General features: G+C 46.6%; 1 protein-coding gene across 3 annotated transcripts in view; it reads right to left on the bottom strand.

Moving 5' to 3' along the window:
• Positions 1-15,005, bottom strand: part of SLC44A5 (solute carrier family 44 member 5) — a 297,524-nt gene that overhangs the window by 124,300 nt on the left and 158,219 nt on the right. The gene's annotated exons all lie outside the window — the stretch shown is intronic.

Raw genomic sequence — 15,005 nt, 5'->3', positions numbered from 1 at the left:
ACCTGCATTGTCTCCTTTAGAACTGATAGTCAAGACTGACGTGAGAACACAAAAGTCTTGTAGGTTTGTGGTGAATTAGGGAGACAATACAGAATGACAGTTGGTAGCCTTAAAAAGAACCTGAACTGTGGGAGGTGTGATAAAAAAAAACGGTAGACTCCCCTCAGCTGACCTTTCCTCTTCACTGACTTAACAAGCCTGTTCAGCATCCTTGTGTGAAGGTATACACCTTGGTAGAGACAGGGCTTTGCTTCCTCATATCAAAACCTGATGACTGGTGGGGGAATAGTCAGGAAGCAGCAGGAGAGGTGCAGGGAGCACAGGATAAATCAGGCAAAGCAGGGAGATCCTTGCACTACAGCTTTCTCTCCAGCAAAGAGAAGAGTGAGCATCACAGTAGTCTCACTCCAAGTCTCCTAAGACTAGCTGTAAGAGGTAGCAATGCCTTCAATCTCAGACTGCAGCTAAAGTAAATATTTCCAAGTATTGCTTAGACACAATTTAAGATTTAGTTTTTTCAAATTAATTCTACTTTCAAACTAAACTCCAAGGGGAAAAATGACCCTTGCAGTGGGGCTCCTTCAACAATGCATGGGTTAAATGCTCATTTTGTCTAAAGGGCCCTTTTACACGGGCAATCCAATCAGGTCTGCCTGTCAGTTTTTCAGGTGGACCTGATCAGAAGGTCCATACATTCATATGGACACAAGTCCAAATACACCTGCCTACATCCAGGTCTGATCAGAGGAGGACTGTTTGGGTGGACTTGATCAGAGGCAACCATGTGTAAACGGACAGCAAAACTCCCAGCCGTCCATAGAGCAGAGAGGGGTCTGTCCATGTCCACTCTGCAGAAACTGAGCAGACACAGACCTGTCATCTGCCCCGCTACGATCAGCAGGGAATGAGCTCACGGATCCCATGCTGATCGGAACAGAAGGCACCTGTGTGAAAGGGCCCTAAGGGGAACACAAAAGCAACTATTCCTACTTTATCTGGCATTTTTCTACTCTATCCAATGATCTGGGTGGTGGGCAGGCTCTCGGCATCCATATTTACAATGCAGAACTGCTGGCCCTGCATTGTACATGATGACATCAGACTGCCTGTAACTGATGTAGTGGTAAGAAGAAGCTGCCTTGTAGGATCAGTCATGCAGCTGAGAAGAAGCTTGTGGGGGCGAGGGAAAACACAACATTTATCTGTTGTAATGCAGTGTGTGTGTGGGGGGGGATTCTTTTTTTCCTTGAAGTTTAGCTTTAAACAGCAGTGCCGGGCCAAGGTCAACTACAGCAGGGCCAGGACATAGGGGTAGGGGTGGGGGTAGCTGCCCTGGGTGCAGCATGTATTGTAGTGATAGGAGCGCCGCAAGTTCCTTCTACAATAAGGCTGACAGGAGTAGTGACAGCCGCATCACTACTTCTGTCAGCCCATCATTGTAAGTGGCAAGGAGAGGAGGAGAGAGCTCTGGGAGGAGGTCCGGGCTGTGCGCAGTCTCCCCCTCCTCCTCAAGCTCGCACATAATGAAGGGGGGCATAATTTTCCATCTTTGCCCTGGGCACTGGATGATCTTGTCCTGACACTAATCTAGAGCTGAGGGCGAGCATACCAAACTGTGCCCCCCCCCAAGATGTATGAGCATTATGTGCCAGCAAAAATCCCCACACAAAAGCACTGAGCACTATTCTGCATGCTTACCCCCTAAGCATAAATTCCCCCTCCTCACAGTACAAATCCCCCCCCCCGTTGAAATCCCTCATCTCAGCACAAATCTTTGCCCCTCATCCCCAAATCCCCCTAGCTCAAATGCCCCCCCCAAATCACCCCTCCTAGCGCAAATCCTTTACCCCTAAAATTGCCCCTCCTAGTACACATCCCTGCCCCCACACTTCAAATGCCCCCTCAAAGTACAGATTCCCCCCAAATTCCCCCTCCTAGCACAAATCTTCTTTCCCTCATCCCCCCTTCCAACACAAATGCCCCTAAATCAACACTCTTAGCAACCCCCCCAACCAAATTTCCTTTCCTAGGACAATACTTACCCCCTAACCCCCCAATTCCCCCCATCTCCTTATGGTGCCCCCCAGGACCAATAACATTTTTATTGCATCGCCTGCCAAAAATATATGTCTGTAAGGGCTCTTTCACACTGGCTGGCGTAGGGCGGTAAAAAACAGGTGGCTGAACGGTGGTTTTAAGCCCACCCAGCTGCCCACTGGATTTCTAACATTACAGTCTGACTGGGCCGTACACCTGCTACAGCCGTGATGATTCGCTTCATGGCTGCAGCAATTTTAAACTCAAGGCTCCAGAGCCTGACAGGCGGCACTATCTATCAAACTCGCCCATTGAGATCAATGAGGCTGCACCACAATTGCAAGCCAAAATGTTTGGCTCGCGGTTGAGGAGCAGAGGCCACAAATTAAAATTTGCTGGTTAGCAATTTAAAGAAAAAAAAAAATGGTGCCAGGAGACGGTAGTAGTGCCTCCTAAATTCCTGCCAGCAGCTACCATACCACCGCCGCGGATCGCTCTTCAGCCCTATCACTGCTCTCCTTTACATGTCCGGCATGCCTTTACTTCTGACAATGAGTTATACTGTTATTTTATAGAAGTAGAATACTCTGCGATATACACAATAAAAAACGGCACCATGAGTTCACTTGTTAGTCTCAGACAGTAACCACCACTCATAACATATATAATCCCTGACTCCTCACACTGGATCTCCATTCTTCTAATGCCCCGTACACACGATCGGACATTGATCAGACATTCCGACAACAAAATCCATGGATTTTTTCCGACGGATGTTGGCTCAAACTTGTCTTGCATACACACGGTCACACAAAGTTGTGGGAAAATCCGATCGTTCTGAACGCGGTGACGTAAAACACGTACGTCGGGACTATAAATGGGGCAGTAGCCAATAGCTTTCGTTTCTTAATTTATTCTGAGCATGCGTGGCACTTTGTGCGTCGGATTTGTGTACACACGATCAGAATTTCCGACAACGGATCTTGTTTTCGGAAAATTTTATAGCAAGCTCTCAAACTTTGTGTGTCGGAAATTCCTATGGAAAATGTGTGATGGAGCCTACGCACGGTCGGAATTTCCGACAACAAGGTTCTATCACACATTTTCCATCGGAAAATCCGACCGTGTGTACAGGGCATAACACGAAATGAAATGCTCGCTATTAGTCCGGATCCTTGCCTGCCAAACACTGGTCCTCCTGCAATTTAGCAAATCACGGGAGCAGAAAATGCGGCAGCTGCTGGTCTCTCTATAATGGTGATGGTCATTCTGGAAAACACCACCTGTTCTCTGGCAGATTATTAGCCGCTAGAAAATGAGGATACAGAAAGTGAAGGTTTAATTTGAGAATTCTCCAGTCATTGCAAAGAGATTTCTACCGCCACAATATCTTTTTGTATGGAATGGAAGTTAGAGGTGAACTTCAGGTGAAGCTGAACAAAGTTGTACTGATCCGGCATGTAGGGCAAATGTCAGAGGCAAAGAACAGTATTCAGTTTGCCTGCATGCCTAAGGGTGCTTTCACACTGCTCCATTGAAAAAAAAACGTGTTAAAAAAAATGCATATCCATTTTTGATGCGTTTCCCGTGTGTTTTCTGGTTGGCATGCACCTGTGGCTCAAAATCGGAACCATGGTGTGTTTTTGATGCGTTTTTCATTCATTTTAAAAGGGAGCTGCATAGGATTTAAAGGGAAATATTTGCATTGATTTTTTCTTGGAGTAAAAATGTAGCAAAAAGCGCATCAATGTGAAAGGGCCCTAAGGCCCCTTCACTCTTTAACCGCTTCAGCCCTGGAAGATTTTACCCCCTTCCTCACCAGAGCACTTTTTTTTTGCGATTCAGCACTGCGTCGCTTTAACTGACAATTGCGCGGCCGTGTGACATTACATCAAAACAAAATTGACGTCCTTTTTTCCCACATCTTTTGGTGGTATTTGATCACCTCTGCCATTTTTATTTTTGTGCTATAAACAAAAAAATAGCGACAATTTTGAAAAAAAAAGCTAAGTATTTTTTACTTTTTGCTATAGTAAATATCCCCAAAAAATATATAAAAAACTAAATTTTTTCCTCAGTTTAGGCCGATATATATATTCTACATATTTTTGGTAGAAAAAAAAAAAAAAAAAATCGCAATGAGCGTATATTGATTGGTTTGCGCAAAATTTATAGCGTCTACAAAATAGGGGATAGTTTTATGGCATTTTTTTTTTTTTTTTTAACAGTAGAAGTTTTATTTATTTAGAAAATTCGGATATACAATAGATCGATGACAGAACAATCAGTACATTACTTGCACATTAAATCGTATGACAATGTTATGAGACTAACATCATGAGACAATAGAATAAAGTCTATATCGATAAGACCGCTGTATGAGGCCCATCTCTTCATGTGAAATCCGAAATTAGGTATTGAAGGTGAAGGGAGAAGGGGGGGGGGGTGTAGGCATCACCACCAAGAGTCTAAACTAATCCTATCTCACATCTCTGATTCCTGGCTTATGGGAGTAAGAGAAACCCCAAGGGAAGGGAGGGGGAAGGGAAGAAGGGGAAGGGGGGAGGCCAGAGGGGGGAGGAAGGGAAGGAGAGGAGGGGGGGGGGGAAGGGAGGGAAGCCAGGGAGATGCCCGACCCACACCCCCAGGTCTCCATCAAGCACCATACTTATTATATTTCCTGTTGCATAGCATAAGACATCTCATTTCAAACGTCAGACCACTGTGACCATATTTTCCCATATTTTGCCGGGCAGTTTCTACTTTCGTATGTCATCTTGTACAATGGGAGGACTTTATTAACTGTACTTTGCCATGAGGTCACCGTGGGGAGTTCCGTGCTCCTCCACCTCAGAAGGATTTCCCTCCTGGCATAGAAGAGGGCATAAGTGAGGCATGCTTTAGTATATCTGTCTCCCTCCACCTCACCAAGATGACTAAGCAAAAAGATCAGGGGGTCTAGTGCCAGTGTGGTTCCGCATACTTTGGATAGTATTTCCGCCACTCCTCGCCAGTATGTTTTGAGTTTGTCACAAGACCAGACCATATGGAGGAAAGAGCCCCGCTCATTGGCACATCTTGTGCATGATGGGCTAGAGGAGGGGTATATGTTGGCCAACCTCTGTGGGGTGTAATATGCTCTATGTAAAAATTTCAGTTGTATAAAACGATCTCTAGAGGCTATCATTGAAGGGATGAATGTAGTAACACATTCCTCCCATGTTTCTTCGTCTAAAGTGGGGATGTCTTCCCTCCATCTGGTCATCGTGTGTGCGGTCTTTGTGTCATATGCCACTGTGAGGTACATATAGAGAGTAGAGAGCGGTTTCAACATTATCTCTGACATAAGGAGTCTCTCGACAGAGTCTGAGCTTAGGGTCATTGGGCTAGGAAATTGAGAAATAAGGGCATGTCGGAGTTGCCAATAGCGGAAATGAAAGGAGTTAGGGAGGTTATATGCCTGTCTCATCTCTTTAAACGTCAGGATTTTACCTTTTGGCATTACATGTTTGAGGGTAACAATTCCCTTTTTTGCCCATGCCGCAGGGTCAGGAACAGTATTCAAGTGGGGGAGAAGAGGATTGCCCCAAAGGGGCATGTGAGGGGACACCTCTGAGGGGTTATTGTACACTGCTCGAGCATCCTGCCACACTTTTATAGTAGTTTTCATGGGTCCTGTAACATGCGGGTGTGCTCTGGCCCCTCTGAAGACTAAGTTGGACAGAGCCGCATACGAACCTAGGATTGCTGCCTCAAGAGTGACCGCAGGATTCTGCCTGGGCTGGGAAAACCACCAGCGAACGGTAACCAAAACCGCAGCCCAGTAATATATAAGAAAGTTTGGTAGGGCCAGGCCACCCCCGGACAGGGGGAGATAAAGGATACGTCTAGCCACCCGGGGGGGTCGACCCGCCCAAACAAACGTTGTCACTATACTATCCAGTTTCTGGAAGAAGGCTCGTGAAATATGTGTGGGGGTGTGACGAAAAAAATATAGTAGCTTAGGCAGGTATACCATCTTTATTAGATTACCTCTACCCACTGGCGTGAGGGGGAGCCTACGCCAGATGGTACACTGCTTCGTCAGTTTATCTAACACCGGAAGAACATTCCGGTCCAGATATCCAGCTATAGTGGGGCCCACCTTTATGCCCAAATATGTGAATTCCTCAACCCAACGAAGAGGAGTAGAGGTGTCGATGTGAGGAGACGAGGGATGAAGTGTAAACAAGACCGACTTGTCCCAGTTGACACGAACTCCTGAATAGCGGCTGAATGTGTCAAACTGGGTCAAGGCGGCCCTAAGGGAGCCGGAGGCGTCCCCCAAATAAAGCAGGGCGTCATCGGCGTAAAGGGACAATTTCTCTTCCAGGGGACCAACTTTAATGCCCTTGATGGTGACATCTTTCCTGATGTGAGCAGCCAGGGGTTCTAGGGCCAGGGCAAACAGTGCCGGGGAGAGAGGACAACCCTGACGGGTCCCCCTCTCCAGGGAGAAGGGCTCCGACAGGGACCCCCCAGTGCGTATACGGGCTTTAGGGTGTGCGTACAACATCTGTAGCCAGGAAAGAAAGTTGGGGCCAAACCCAAATCTGGAAAGGACCCTCCACAGGTAGCCCCACTCGACCGAATCGAAAGCCTTCTCTGCGTCGAGTGAGGCTACCACTCCCGGGCTACCGGAAGCGGCCAGTGCTATGTGTGTGTGCAGCCTGCGGATATTTATGTCTGTACCGCGCCCAGGCATAAATCCCGTTTGGTCCGGGTGGACCAGGGCAGTAATGACTTTATTAAGGCGGTTGGCGAGGATTTTTGCCAGGACTTTTGCGTCCACATTGAGGAGGGAAATGGGGCGGTAGGACGAGCATAAGGTCTGGTCTCTTCCCGGCTTGGGAACAAGTACTATAACCGCCTCGCACATCGAGGGCGGAAGTACCCCCGCTTTTGAAGCTGAGGTCAATACAGTCAGGAGTCTAGGAGCAAGCTCATCAATATAGGCTTTGTAGAATTCCACCGGGAATCCGTCTGGTCCCGGAGTTTTACCTGTCTGCATCATCTTAAGGGCCTTTTGTATCTCTTCTAGCTGAATTGGGGCATCTAATTGGTTGGCGGAGGTTGACGTGAGGACAGGGATGTCAATCTCGTCAAGATATTGAGTAAGGTCTTGTTGGTCATATGTGACTCGACTACTGTAAAGTTGTTGGTAGTAGGTGGCAAAACACTTATTAATGTCCTGAGGGGAAGAATGGAGGACACCCTCCTGGTCTCGAATCTGTGCTATTGACGTCACTCCCGATTGCTCCCTAGAGAGCCAGGCCAGAAGACGACCTGTCTTTTCCCCCTGCTCGAATATGCGTTGGGATTGGTGTAACAGTTTCTTTTGTGTCAGGGATGTGCGTAGTAAAAGAACCTGTCGGGTAAGGGCTTGGAGAGCCCTATAGTCCTGTGGGTCACGGGTTCTAACATACAGGGCCTCCTGTCTAACCGCCTCAGCCTCCAGCCCCGAAAGTTCTGCTCTGCGTTGCTTTCTCACTCTGGCAATGACTGCTTGATATTGGCCCCTTGACGATGCTTTAAAAGCTTCCCACACATTGTTATCGGAGGCAGTTCCCGGGTTAACCTCCCAAAATTGTTGCAAAGTGGCATGGAACTGCGATTCGACATCCCTATCGGATATCCAAAATCTGGATAACCTCCAGAGCCTATCCGATGGGAGCATCGCCAAGTCCAGGGACAACAGCAATGGGGCGTGGTCTGATATCCCCCTAGATAAGATACTAATGTCTCGGACTCTGGGGAGGACAGGGGCCGCAACATAGGCCAAATCAATGCGGGAGAAGGTCCTATATGTGGCTGAGTGACAGGTAAAAGCCTTTGCCTGGGGATTCCTCCATCTCCACACATCCACCAGGCCGTACGTGTCTGCCCAGCCCGCCAGTCCCTGACGGGTAGTGCCCCTCATCGTACACCTGTCCAGGTCAGAGTCCGGGACTAGGTTGAAGTCTCCCATCAGTATAACATTATCTGGGGGAAATTGAGCCAGCTTGGTCGCTATTAGGTTGAGGAGTTTGAAAGAGGCAGGAGGGGGCAGATACAGACCCACCAGGACCCAGGGCAAGTCATAGATCAAGGCGTGTATGAGCACAAATCTACCATCAGGATCAAGAATTAAATCAAGGAGTTTAAAGGGGAGGGTCTTCAGGACTAAAATACTGACCCCTCTGGCAAAGTTAGAGTAGGTAGAGTGGTAGTGGTGTCCCACCCATGGTTTCTTAAGACTAAGGGTCTTACTACCAATCAGATGCGTCTCCTGTAACACACAAACCTGAGGGTTGTGGCGTTTTATAAATTGAAAAACTAGAGAACGTTTAAGTGGTGAGTTCAAACCTCGTGTGTTCCAGGAGAGGATTTTAAGGCTAGCCATGTTCACAGCTTAATAGTATCAGGTTAGGATAGGCCCTATATAAGATTCCTGTTTCACTAGAGACAGTCAGCCGACATATCAGGAGTGAATCAGGGTCTGACATCAGTGCAAATACATGTAACAAAGAGAGTACTGTCAAAAAACATATATTAAAATAAACCCGGGAGCCAAAAACACGGCTCGTAACTCCCAAACTCCCCCCCACCCCACCCGACCCCCCAACACGAGGGCAGGCTTGTCTCCCAAAACTTCCGTCAGTCCGGAGACTGATCATGAGGGCAGTGAACAAGAGGCTGCCAACCTCAACAGAGCAGATAAGCAAAAAGTGTCTTTAAGATCCGGAACAGTATTAAGAGTGTGGATCTCCCGGAGTCCCGGGGGCGCAATACTTGTAGTTGCTGATTAGCAAATATCCATACCAGGTGCAGTCTAGAGAATGGAAGGGATGCTAGGTAATAGAGAAAAAACCTAAAATATAAAACATTAGGAGGTATAGAAGGCACCAATCGGAGGGGGGAAGGGGAAGGGGGGGGAGGGGAAGGAGGGGGAGGGGATGAGGGGAAGGGGGGGGACAGGAGGGAAGGGGGGTGGAAGAGGGGGGGGGGAAGGGGGGGAGGGGAGGAGGGGGGGAGGTGGAAAGACAATGGAATCAAGTTTATCCCCATCGGTAAGTATAAGTCCCAAAGTCCACATCCATGGGAGTATAAAGGCCACTGCAATAGTCAGTTTCCCATCCACAGTAGTAATGTTATTGGATAGGGGGTTTTAGTAGTAATGAGTGGCAGGGAGCTGAACCACTTAAGACACCCAGTCCTTCCGAGCACAGCAGAGGGGTCAGGAATACAAGAGGTGAAAGTGGGGTTGGCGGGATTGACCCCGTTTTAAGAAGAAAAAAAAAAAAAAGGGGGGGGGGGGGGTAATAATTAAAATGGCAATAGTGGGTTGACAAAACAGTTCCTTTGGGCATTAATACAAGAAAGGGGCATTAACTTAGTCCAGGGACCACGCTTCTCCTCCGCACTAAAGTCCCTTATATTGCTTCCAGAGGCATACTCACAGGGTCTCAGGCAATGGTCACTTGCGGATTGTGTCGGCCCATGCAGCTGCATCCCTAGGAGACGTGAAGAAGTGCACTTTCTCTCCGTCCTGCACCCGCAGTCGAGCAGGGAATAGCATGCTATATTTAACTCCTTTTTCTCTCAGCATTGCACGGACGTGATCGAAGGACTTGCGTTGTCTCTGTGTCTCTACAGAGTAGTCCGGGAAGATGAGCAGCTTCGCATTCTCATATTTTAGCTCCCCTTGCAGTCGGGCAGAACGGAGGACCGTGTCCCTATCTCGGTAATGAAGGAGCTTGAAAATAAAAGTGCGCGGCGGGGCTCCCTGCGGGCCTCTGTTAGCAGGCATGCGGTGGGCGCGCTCAATGGAGAAATGGGGGGAGAACCGCGCTTTCGGTAGGAGAGTTGGCAGTAATTGCTCCATGAACAAAACCGGATCAGTGCCCTCCGCACCTTCTGGGAGGCCGAGAACACGGAGGTTGTTCCTTCTGTTTCTGTTCTCGGCGTCCTCAGCCCTAAACTCCAGAGCCCTCACCTTGGATTTGAGGACCTGTATGTCCTCATGGTGTTCCCTCTGTATGTCTTCGGTGCTGGAAATCCGCCGCTCCGCGTCAGCCACCCGCTCTCTGAAGCCGTCCATGTCTCGGCGTATGAGGGCAGTCTCCTCTTGGACATGATCGATCTTCATGGTAAGGGTGGACTGACAGGTAGAGATCGCCTGCATCAGTGCATCGAACGCAGGCGAGCCAGCCTGAATTACGCCATCCGGCGGGAGAGTCTGCGTCTCCATGTGGCAGGTCTCAGGAGGAGAAGGCCTACGCTTTGGTGGTGTGGGGACAGGCGCTGGATTCCTGGTCTTTTGTGTCTCTTTTTTATTCCTGCGCATTCCCCGGGTCGCAGGGAGACAGTCGGGAGGTAAAGCTGGAGGTTTCTAACAGGTTCCACACCAGGATAGCAGTAGGATAAAAATCCGGAGCGGGAGCTCTGGTACTAGACGTCCGCTCCCAGCGCCATCTTGGACACGCCCCCCGTTTTATGGCATTTTAATTATTAATTTTTTTTATTAGTAATGGCGACAATCTGCGTTTTATATCGTGACTGCGACATTTTGGTGGACACATCGGACACTTTTGACACTATTTTGGTACCATTGTTATTTATACAGCGATCAGTGCTATAAAAATGCACTGATTACTGTGTAAATGACACTGGCAGGGAAGGGGTTAAACACTAGGGGGTGATCAAGGGGTTAAGTGTGTCCTAGGGAGGTTATTTAACTGTAGGGTGGGTGGGCTACCGCTGACATTACAGCGATCACTGCTCCTGATGACAAGGAGCAGTAGATCCCTGTCATGTCCCTAGGCAGAATGCGGAAATACTTTGTTTACAGGCATCTCCCCATTCTGCGGATCCGTGACACGATCGCGGGACACCAGCAGACATCGGGTCCCGTGGGCACGGTCACACTGTACGCAGCAGGCGCACGTGCGCCCGTTAGTCAAGCCGATTAAAGGGGACATACAGGTACGCCCATTTGAACACTGCTGCCATTGTGCCGACGTATATCGGCGAGCAGCGGTCGGCAAGTGGTTAAAATTGCGTCATTTGTGATTAGCTGCGTGAGTGATTACATGCAATCAGCCGCAAATAGCTCCAGGAGCTGTCAGCCTTCCGTTGCTTTCAATGGAGCTTCCCGCCTGCAGCTAATCGCAAGGAACCCTTGCCTGGACTTACACGGCTAATCGCATGAGGCCCCATTCTTATGTGTGCATATGTACAGCATATGTAAAGACAAATTTTTTATTTCAAGAATGGGGAAAGATTAGACGCTGTAGTTTTTCTTTCTCTACCATTTACCCCAATGGGAAAATAGTCCACGTCGGTTTTTATAGATATTTTTATTTTACATTTATTCTATACATAATACATATAGTATTGTGGCTTTTAGCTTTTAATTGTAGTTTTAGGTTCTTTCTATACTAAGATTTAATATTTTAGATTTCATCATGTTTTAATGCTTTTTATATTATTATTTTTTTCTGTTGATAATATCATTTAATAACTACTTGATTGTTTTCCATTATTTTCAAACTTTTTTTTTAGGTATTCATTATTGTCTATTATTATCAGGCATTCCATATATTATATCAGCACCATATTATAATTACATTTCTATCTATTTATATTTTTTCATATTTTATATGTTGTATCTTGCAGCCCTAATGAAGGAAGTGTTTCTGGCCCCCAAAATGCATTGGTACTTTGATAAATTTTTGTCTGGGTATTTAAAGCAGAAATAATGGCAAAACTTTTTTATTTTTGATAGTGTAAGGGAGGGTTAAATCCCCTGTAAGGTTTTTTTGCCATCTGTGTTTCATTGGGAGATTTCCCTTCACTTCCTGTTCTGTAGCCAAAACTGGAAGTGAGAGGAAATCCCTCCAAAGATAACTCAAAATTTGGGATTAACGGTGAACATGATAAATAGAGAGAATGAATCCCACTAATGGGGACACAGATAGCAATACAAACTGGCAGGTGTTCTAATCCCTCTCCACTAGGGATGGGCTGAACACCCCCCCCCCCCCCCCCCGGTTCAGTTTGCACCAGAACATGCCAACAGGCAAAAAATTTGTGCGAACATGCAAACCCTATTAAAGTCTATGGGACACGAACATGAAAAATTAAGAGTGATCATTTTAAAGAATTATAAGTTATTGCCAAAAAAATGTTTGGGGACCCGGGTCCTGCCCCAGGGGACAGGTATCAATGCAAAAAAAAGTTTTTAAAATGACCGTTTATTCAGGAGCAGTGATTTTAAGAATGCTTAAAGTGAAATAATAAAAATGAAATATTCCTTTAAATAACGTGCTTGGGGGGGGTCCCCTTATCTGCCTGTAAAGTGGAGCATCTGTGTGATGTGTTTTACAGTCTCGCAGCAAAATGACATTTCTAAGGGAAAAAAATGTCATTTAAACTTGCAGCTGTAATGTATTGCAGACTCCTGGTAATATAGATAAAAATCAAGGAAAAAAAAACGGCGTGGGTCCCCCCCCCCCAGTCCATACCAGACCCGAAACTGGTATGAATTTTAAGGGGAACTCCACACCAAAATAAAAAAAAAATTGGCGTGTGGTCCCCCACAAAATCAATACCAGACCCTTATCCAAGCATGCAGAGCCTGGAGGACAGGATGGGGGGGGGGGCTAGAGAGCAAGCAAGATCTGGTCCCCCACAAAAACACCTTGTCCCCATGTTGATGGGGACAAGGGCCTCATCCCCACAATCCTTGCCCAGTGGTTCTGGGGGTCTGCGGGTGGGGGGGCTTACCAGAATCTGGAAGCCCCCTTTAACAAGGGGGCCCCCTGATCCCAGCCTCCTCCTATCTGAATGAGTATTGGGTACATTGTACCCCTAACCTTCACCAAAAAAAGTGTCAAAAAGTAAAACACAAAAGACAGTTTTTGACAATTTTATTAAAAAAGAAAAAAAACAAGTGTCCCACGATATACATCCATCATCAATCACACCGCCCGACGGCACATGGCATCAGAAGGAGCAGGGTCACTCGGTTACGTCACCGGGTGGCCCTGCCCTTGCCTATATAACAGCTGTCACAGCGAAAAGACAGCAGTCGGTGGGATGCCTCCCATCGAGGCCGAGCTTTTTTTTATTTTTTTTAAATTTTCCGGGTCCGTCAGGCGGTGTGATTGAAGATGGATGGACATCGCGGGACACTTTTTATGCTGCCCTTATATATACACACACACACTACACTGCCTGCACTGTATATATATATATAAAATCACTAAACTGCCTGCAAGCCACTAACTAATCTGCCTCTAGCTAATGTTCTCTCAATCATTACACTATATACAGCAGCCGTGTAAGAGGCCTTATATAGTGTGGGGCGTGGACTTGAGCCATGATTGGCTAAAGGCACCCTGCCTTTGGCCAATCATGGCTCTCACAGCAGAGTGCACTGTGATTGGCCAAAGCATGCAGGTCAGGTGCATGCTTTGGCCAATCATCAGAAATCAGTGCACTGCGATCTCGAGCGCCCCATAATGTTTGGTATTTGCCAAACTAGCAAACACCCGCTGTTCGAGTCGAACTTACGTTCGACTCGAACATCGGGACCATCCCTACTCTCCACTCTATCCAAAACTAAAAAAATTTTTACTTTAGTTATACTTTACATTTCTGGTGTAGCACTTCAATGCCAGATTTTTCAGTCAACCAATTAAAACAAACAAACACAAACTAACAACAACAACACACACAAATAGACAACCTCCATATACACTATCCTATACTCATAGTTGATCCAGTGGAAGGCAAAATCCCCCAATAAGGCCTCATGCACACTAGACATTTTTGAACATTTTTACAGCTGCTGATTTTGGCTTCAGACATTTTTTTCTACAGTCAATAAACTCTCCAGCATGTTATCCTATGTGTCCATGCACACATAGGCAGTTAGCAACTGTTTTTGGCTGGGGCGTTTTTTGGCTGTAAAAAACCCCAAAACTAGTGGGTTCTGAGAGGCGTTTTTCAGCTGTAAAAACATTCTAACGTCAAACGCCTAAAAACGCAGATAAACGCTCCACAACACGGCTCACCAGATTTTATTTAAGTTTCTGATCTGGGGCGGCACAGTGGTGTAGTGGGTAGCACTCTTGCCTAGCAGTAAAAAGGGTTGCCTGGAGTTTGCACGTTCTCTCTGTGCCTGCGTGGGTTTCCTCCGGTTACTCCGGTTTCCTCCCACACTCCAAAGACCTGCTGGTAGGTTAATTGGCTTCTGTCCAAAATTGGCCCTAGTATATGAATGTGAGTTTGGGACCTTAGATTGTGGGCTCCTTGAGGATAGGGTGCGATGTATGTGTGGATCGCTGAGTAAATTGATGGCGCTATATGGGTGCCTTAAATAAATAGGGATAATTGTAGGCACGCAACCACACTCACTCAGGTTGAACTGGATGGACTGGTGTCTTTATTCAACCTTACTAACTATGTAACAATGATCCATTGGAAAAAAAAAAACGCTGTTGAAAAACTCACTGCAAAGCTACTGGTATTTTTATAACATTATTACAACATCCAGTGTGCATGAGACCTAAAGCATGATCCAATTTGCTTCAGTGGGGGGAAAAAAATCCTTCCTGATCCCCTAGGAGGCAATTTGAAACTCCCTGGATTAATTACCTCCTGGCATTATTACCTCTATAAAATAGTATCTATCCAGTTATATTTTGTGCATTTAGGAATGCATCCAGCTCTTTTTTTTTTTCAGACAGCTTTCCCACTGACAGCTGAATGTAAAAAAAAAAAAAAATGCCGGCAATGAAAAATGAAGAAAAAAAATGGCGTGGGATCCCCTACTTTCTTTTTTTACACTACACTCTTTTGTTTTAGCGACCCCACAACGTTTTTTTTTTCCTAATTTTTCATTGCCGACATTTTTTTTTTTTTTTACATGCATCCATCAGCGG

The sequence above is a fragment of the Aquarana catesbeiana genome, linkage group LG07, assembly GCF_042186555.1.
Source record: "Aquarana catesbeiana isolate 2022-GZ linkage group LG07, ASM4218655v1, whole genome shotgun sequence".
In the NCBI taxonomy this organism is placed as follows: domain Eukaryota; kingdom Metazoa; phylum Chordata; class Amphibia; order Anura; family Ranidae; genus Aquarana; species Aquarana catesbeiana.
This window is presented reverse-complemented; position numbering and strand designations above follow the sequence as displayed.